Source organism: Quercus suber, unplaced genomic scaffold (assembly GCF_002906115.3).
Source record: "Quercus suber isolate HL8 unplaced genomic scaffold, Cork oak 2.0 scaffold_151, whole genome shotgun sequence".
NCBI classification, from domain to species: Eukaryota; Viridiplantae; Streptophyta; class Magnoliopsida; order Fagales; family Fagaceae; genus Quercus; species Quercus suber.
Genome location: NW_027069612.1, coordinates 622111 through 628110, shown reverse-complemented (window position 1 = coordinate 628110; position 6000 = coordinate 622111).

Here is a 6000-nt window from a genome sequence, read left to right as displayed (position 1 = left end):
CGACTTAGCATCCTGCGAAGTATATCATGTGCCCTGCACATGCTGGAATGCGAAGAGTCAGGCCAAATGGAGACAGCTATGTCTCGCGAGTATCTCGCAGGTAAGGCCTTCCCACGAGACACCTGCGAGGCATTCTGTTCTGCCAGCCTGTCCAGTCTGATTCACACTTTTTGTGCCTACACTATATATACCCACATTACCCACAAATGTAAAGGAGAGCTTCTGAGAGAAAACTCTAGCCAAACACCTTGAGAGTTAGAGATTGTTATACCCACAATCCTCTACACATTTGTTTTGGAAATTTCCTCATCTCTTACCTCTTCATTTTCATATCATTGAGAGGTTGATAGTCTAAACACTTAACACACCCTTTGAGAGTGTCAAGTGAAATTTTAGTGCTACTGAGAAGTATTGAAAGAAGCCTAGAATGGCAAATGCAACATGGAGCTTGTTACGAGATCCGAAGAACTAAACAAGACACTGTTCCGAGAAGCCTTGTTGGAGTAGGAGCTTGGAAGGCTTAGGTGCAGAGGGTAGATTAGGCTTGGGGGGTCTCTTACTCACCCTTGTATCCCAACTGATTGTCTAGTGGATCGATTTACACTTGGAGGGCGGCGGAGAGGTTTTTCACCGAGTTCTTCAGTTTCCTCTTTGATAACACGTCTCGGTGTTATCTGTGTTTGCATTTCTCTTTCCTACTCTTATTCATTTCATTTTTACTGTTGTGTTGCTTTAAATATGGATTAGAGTAGTTGTCTTGCTTATACGCTTGTGTTTACACTATTCCGCACTTAGTATTAAGTTAGTGTAAAATCAAACAAGCCGTAACTTTAATTTGGGGGTCTAAATAGCTCGTGTGTTTTCGACACATTTTCGAGCTTTCAATTGGTATCAGAGCGCGTACACTCACTGTGGTTTAATTACCTGAGTGTGATCCTAAACCCCTTGGTGTGCTATGAAAAGTGATTTGACTAAGGTCAACATGAAGCATACTAAAGATGTTTGTGAAAATGACTCTATGAGCATACTTGGAGAATATTCTAGTAATGAGCTTTTAGAGTTATTCAAATCTAAGAAACATGCTAGAATCTTTATACACATGCTGAAATCTTTAGTTAATAGGAATCATGATATTCATAACAGCTTGTGTGAGTCGAATTCCTTAATTAATGAATATAAGAGAAGGAATAGACATTTGTGTGACAAAATTGATTGCCTGAAAAGGAAGTTGAAAAAATGAGATGTCCTTTGATAGTCAAGAATGTCTTTCACATGCTTGCCTTTTTGTTCACACCGCATTGAAAGTATTTAATTTATGTTTATGGTATTTTGACAGCGGTTGTTCAAGGCATATCATAGGAGATAAGTCTATGTTAAAAAATCTCAAAGAGAAGGAAGATGGTTTCGTGACATTTGGAGATGGTAGTTACTCACAAGTTTTTGGCAAGGGAACCGTGGATATACCAGGATTGCCTTTGTTAACTGATGTGCTGTATATTAAGGGACTAAAAGTGAACTTGCTGAGCATCACTCAGATTTGTGAAGAAGATTTCTTAGTCCAATTTTCAAAGAAAGGATGTCTAATTCTGAATGAAGAAGGTGTTCCAGTTTTGAAAGGACTAAGGACCATTAACAATTGTTATGGAGTCATTCCTAAACCAAGCATAGCATGTAAGAGTGCTCGAGTGAATCTTTTGGAGTTGTAGCATCAACGACTTGGACATGTTAATTACAAACAGGTGGCAAAAGTCTCGAAACTTAAAGCTGTGGTTGGTTTACCAAAGTTTGGAAAAGTTGAAAAGAATGTTTGTGGTCCATGTCAATTGGGAAAACAAACAAAGTCAAGCCATCCTAAAGTAAATGTAGTTGCTACTTCTCGCCCCTTGGAGTTACTACACGTGGATCTAATAGGTCCAACTAGAACAGAAAGCATGGGTGGAAAGCGCTATATAATGGTGGTTGTTGATGATTTCTCAAGATACTCTTGGGTGGATTTTCCTAGGGAGAAGTCGGAAGCATGTGACAAAATGGAAAGGCTATGCAAGAGGCTGCAGAATGAAAAAGGAGTTCCCATAGTTAGAATCAGAAGTGATCATGGGAAGGAGTTTGAAAATGCTAAGTTTGAAACATTCTGCAATGAGCACAGCATTAAGAAGGAATTTTCAGTTACAAAAACTCCACAACAGAATGGGGTAGTTGAGAGAAAGAACCGAGTGATTCAAGAAATGGCAAGAGTAATGTTACTTAACAAAAACATTCCACAGAAGTTCTGGGCTGAAGCTGTGAATATATCGTGTCACATTGGGAATAGAATTTACTTCCGTACAGGAACTAAGAAGACATCATAAGAAATTTGGAGAGAGAAGAAACCAAAAGTGAAATATTTCCGAATATTTGGAAGCAAGTGCTACATTCTCAATGATGGGAGAATCTTGAAAAATTTAATGTTAAAAGTGATGAAGGGATATTTCTAGGTTACTTCACAAATAGCCGAGCATATAGAGTGTATAATAAGTGCATTAAGACAGTGATGGAATCAATAAATGTGGTCATTGATGACACTATCCCTAAAAAATGTATTGATAATGATAGTGAAGGACAAATTCTTAAGAAGAATGAGGACGATGACGACATGCCTCAAGGTGAGGATGCTGAGAAAGAATCACCGGAAGAGGAGGCTACACCTCCTATATCAAGAAGGATAACTAGATCAACTTAAGGATCTCCTAGTCCACTCACCCCTTCGGAAGTTCAACCTCCAATCTCACGGGATGAGGAACCTTCCACTTCCAAAGACCATCATCAAGGGTAATCCTCAATCATCCCTCAAGCAATATCATTAGTGATTTAGATGAAGAACTTCGGTTGAGAAAAGGAAGAACTTATAGTGTGAATCATGTGACATACAACTGCTACCTTACTCAGTTTGAACCAAAGAAAGTGGAGGAAGCATTGAAGGATGACAATTGGGTAGAGTCCTTGCACTAAGAGTTGCACCAATTTGTAAGAAATGATGTATGAGAGTTGGTACCAAGGCCTAAGGATACACATGTCATCGACACCAAGTTGATCTTCAAGAACAAAACTGACAAAGATGGAGAAGTTGTCCGAAACAAGTCGAGGTTCGTGGCTCAAGGATATACTCAAGTTAAAGGCATAGATTTTGATGAGTCTTTTGCACCAGTTGCAAGATTAGAGTCAATCCAAATTCTTCTCTCTATAACATGCATTATGAACTTCAAGCTGTATCAAATGGACGTGAAGAGTGCTTTTTTGAATGGATTTTTGAACGAAGAAGTGTTTGTTGAGCAACCAAAGGGATTCCAAGACCCTCACTTTCCTAATCATGTGTTAAGGTTGAAAAAGGCATTATAGGGCTGAAACAAGCACCAAGAGCTTGGTATGATCGCCTCACTACATACCTCTTAGATCATGGTTTCACAAGAGGTCAAGCTGATCAAACTTTGTTTGTCAAAAGAGATGAGAAGTCTCTCCTTGTTGCTCAGGTATATATGGATGACATTGTCTTTGGATCCACAATTGATCATTTAACTCATGAAATTTCAGAAGAAATGAAACGAGATTTTGAGATGAGCATGGTTGGAGAACTGAACTACTTCCTAGGGCTTCAAGTGAAACAACGAGAAGATGGGATATTTATCTCTCAAGAAAAATATGCCAAGAATCTTGTAAAGCAATTTGGCCTAGACTCCAAGAAGCACACTTCTACTCCCATGAGTTCCTCAGCAAAACTGAGTTGTGATGCAGCAGGTACCGAAGTGGATCCAACACTCTATCGAAGCATGATCAGGAGTCTCTTATATCTCACTACTAGCAAACCAGACATCGCTTTCAGTGTTGGAGTTTGTGCTAGATTCCAGGCAGCACCAAAAGAATCACACTTAACTACGGTCAAACAAATTATCTGCTACATTAATGACACTTCTGATTATGAAATTTAGTACTCAAAAGACTCAAATGAGTGCCTAGTTGGATATTCTGATGCCGACTGGGCTAGATGTATTGATGATAGGAAAAGCACTTCCGGTGGGTGTTTTTATCTTGAAAATAACTTGGTGTCATGGATGAGCAAAAAACAGAATTCAGTCTCTCTTTCGATGACTAAAGCCGAATACATTGTAGAAGCAAGTTGTTGTGCACAACTACTATAGATGAAGAAGCTTCTACATGATTATGGAATCACTCAAGACACTATGTGTGTATTTTGTGATAACACTAGTGCCATAAATTTATCAAAAAATCCAATCTAACACTCGAAATCGAAGCATATCGAGATCAGGTACCACTTTATTCGAGATTTGATGGAGGAAAAGACTGTGTATTTGGAGTTCATCCCCACTGACAACCAGAAGGCAGACATATTTACTAAACCTCTTGATGGTCCAAAGTTTGAGACTTTGCGTAAGACCATCGGTGTCGGTATCATTCCTTGAACTTTATCTTGTGTGTGAACCTTTTTGCTCTCTGTTACATACTTGTCTTTTTGGTCTCACATGGTTAGTTTGTTCATGTTTCTCTTTCAAGCTTTTCCTTTGTTTTTGTTTGTGTTTTGTTTTTTAGTGTGTTCAAAAAATTCAAAAACTCATAAAAAGTTGAAAAATCTTCAAAAAGTTTGATCACTTGTTTTGTGTATATCATATGTGAGTTTGACCTAGTACCTTCGTACTAATGTTGTAGTGCATTTCCGAGTTTAGCTTGTGTTTATATGCACATTTATCTGGGTGGAAGATATCTTGAAAACTATGTGTGATTATTGTAAATAGATCTTCAAACTTGTCACGAATGATTGGTCAATAGTCTTGATAGTCTTGATGGTCTTGATACTTGCATAGACTTGTGCCTATATATCTTCCTACTTTAATTTTATGTTTTTGCAAAAGAGCTCACTAAATGTAAATCTCCAAATAAAAAGAGATATTGAGTTGCAAAAGCCTATCGCATGTACTAGTATTTGACTAGGAAAAAGGAAAAGCGACTTTTATTTTGAAATGTATGGTGTTCAAAAAGCCAAAGGCTAATTCTCTATGTTGAAATATAAAAAATTTTAAGCACCAATCTCAAAATGAGAGGTATTTTCCAAAAAGGATCAAATGTCATGATTTATGCAAAAGCCAAATGAAAAGCTTCTAAGTTATGTAATCATTTTGTGGGAGGTCATATATGTTCATTTCTATAATTGAGATAGACAACTTAACCCAGTATCAGTTGTATATGACTTGATTGAATTGATCATTGAAACTTCACTCTGGTCTAAGGACTTTTTCACACTTGATGCTCACTCACAACACACAAGACTTTGGTTTAATGAATGCTTATCTTATTTGTGTGATTGTACATATTCAAATGTGATGTGTATGCTCAATACCTATTGATCAAACCCAAAAAGATTTTTGAGTGTTTTATTTGTTTTTGAAAGTGATTTTATACTTTCGTGCTTTTATGTTTTTGTTCAAAATGCATTTTTATGTTTGTCTTCAAAAACTAGTTCAGAGGTTGTCTCACAAGAAGCTCGCGACTTAGAGCTTCGCGCAAAAAGGGCTTAAGGGAAATAAATTTTTTCATCATGTCACATAGAGCCTCTCCCGACTGTATCGTGACTACCTTGTGACCAACATCTTCTCACGAAATGTTGTTTGGCTAAAACTGGATTTTTTCAAAATCAGACAAAAGCTATTGCGACTGTTTTGCGACCTAAAGCTTCTCGCGAAAGCTGATGTGCTTCAGTGGCCATTCTCGCAACTGTCTCACGATTGTTTCCGTACTCTCTAACCCTCGAAAAATGCGTGTTTACAGTTTTTAATGTAGCAGATGTGACAGTTTTTCAAAATCTCTCATTTCCCTCGCTAAGCCTCTCTCAAACCATTTTCAACCCAAATCACTACTTCATTCAAACCCCATCATTTTCAAGCAAAATTTCTGCAGAATCCTTTCAAGGTATGTACTTCTTACACTTTTCTCCTCTTTTATTTTTGAATTATG